The sequence below is a fragment of the Eumetopias jubatus genome, unplaced genomic scaffold, assembly GCF_037043125.1.
Source record: "Eumetopias jubatus isolate StellerSeaLion01/CBP00866 unplaced genomic scaffold, mEumJub1_p1.0 scaffold_13, whole genome shotgun sequence".
In the NCBI taxonomy this organism is placed as follows: domain Eukaryota; kingdom Metazoa; phylum Chordata; class Mammalia; order Carnivora; family Otariidae; genus Eumetopias; species Eumetopias jubatus.
Genome location: NW_028274819.1, coordinates 52,470,165 through 52,471,754, shown reverse-complemented (window position 1 = coordinate 52,471,754; position 1,590 = coordinate 52,470,165). Strand labels below are relative to the sequence as shown.

The following is a 1,590-nucleotide window of genomic DNA, read 5'->3' as shown; positions in this document are numbered from 1 at the left end:
ACCCTTTGTGTATGTGCTGCTCCTTGAAGTGTCTTTAGAAGAAGACTGTCCATATTTAGAGAGGATGTCAATTGGTCTGCATCTGAGAGGCAAGACGAAAGGTCCTTGTGGTTATAAAGCAGATATTTTACTTAACTCACCATGCTCAACGGTGCAATGAAGAAAGACAGAGCAAAAATGTGGGGATGAATGGAAGAGTGTTTACAGAAAGTACCGAAGTTCCACTTGTTTTGTTTTTTTTTCCAGACTCAGATGCTGATCTCATCGTTGCCTTCCCACTGGAGTGGGATCCTGAAATTGGATTGTGCTTTAACAGTGAGCTCCATGGCAACCTTAAACTCCAGTAATACCCTGACCTCCACATTCTATCTCACAGGTATCCCTGGCTATGAGGAATTTCACCGCTGGATATCCATTCCATTCTGTGTCCTCTACCTTGTTGGAATAATGGGCAACTGCACCATCCTGCATATTGTCTGGACAGACCCCAGGCTCCATGACCCCATGTACTACTTCCTGGCCATGCTCTCCCTCACTGACATGGGCATGTCCATGCTCACAATGATATCACTCTTCAGGGTGTTGTGGTCCATTTCCAGGGAAATCCAGTTCAGTATCTGTGTGGTCCAAATGTTTTTTATTCACACTTTCACCTTCACAGAATCATCTGTGCTCTTGGCCATGGTTTTTGACCACTATGTGTCTATCTGCCACCCTCTATGATATGCTACCATTCTCACCCTAAGACTTATCACTAAAATTGGAATTGCAGCCCTGCTTAAGAGTGCTTTTGCCATGATTCCACTTCTGGCCTGGCTGACCTTCTTTCCTTTCTGCCACTCCCACATCCTTTCTCATTCCTATTGTCTGCACCAGGACATGATTCGCCTTGCCTGTGCTGACACCAAGTTTAATGTTATATATGGATTGATTCTAATCACTGTGTTGTGGGGCATGGACTCTTTGGGTATTTTTCTGTCTTATATGTGCATCCTTCAGTCAATATTAAGAATTGCATCACGTGAGGGGAGACTTAAGGCTCTCAGCACGTGTGCATCCCACATCTGTGCTGTACTCATCTTTTATATTCCTATGATTGGGCTATCTATTGTCCATCCTTTTGCCAAACACTCCTCTCCCTCATCCATGTCTTCATGGCTCATGTCTACTTATTGGTTCCACCTGTGCTCAAGCCAATCATCTGTAGTCTGAAGACCAAACAAATCCACCAAGGAGTCCTCCCCCTGGTTTCCCCCACAAAAATCAGTTCTACTGTGATGTAGGCATGTCCTCAAGGCAATGATGGCATCGATCTAAATGATTTAAACACATACTGATTTGTGTGCTATAGGTATGTTGGTATCATAGTTGCCAACAAAAGAGTAAGGAACAGAAATAGAGCCAACAGAGCATCTATGAAGTGCCTATAGAAGAGATGGTGTCCATTGGGACTATACAGCTTGACTTAACAGGTACTTCATAAATTCTTTTTAAATATGAATATATTGGAGTGGAGTGTGGTAGAAATCATTTCCATCTATTTCCTTCCATTTCTAATTCCAATCCTTTCCAAGGTCATTTATCTGTTAA

At 42.9% G+C, this 1,590-nt stretch overlaps 1 pseudogene; it reads left to right on the top strand.

Moving 5' to 3' along the window:
- Positions 1-324: 324 nt before the first annotated feature.
- LOC114218648 (olfactory receptor 51L1-like) lies at positions 325-1,283 on the top strand (annotated as a pseudogene).
- The last annotated feature ends 307 nt before the right edge of the window (positions 1,284-1,590 follow it).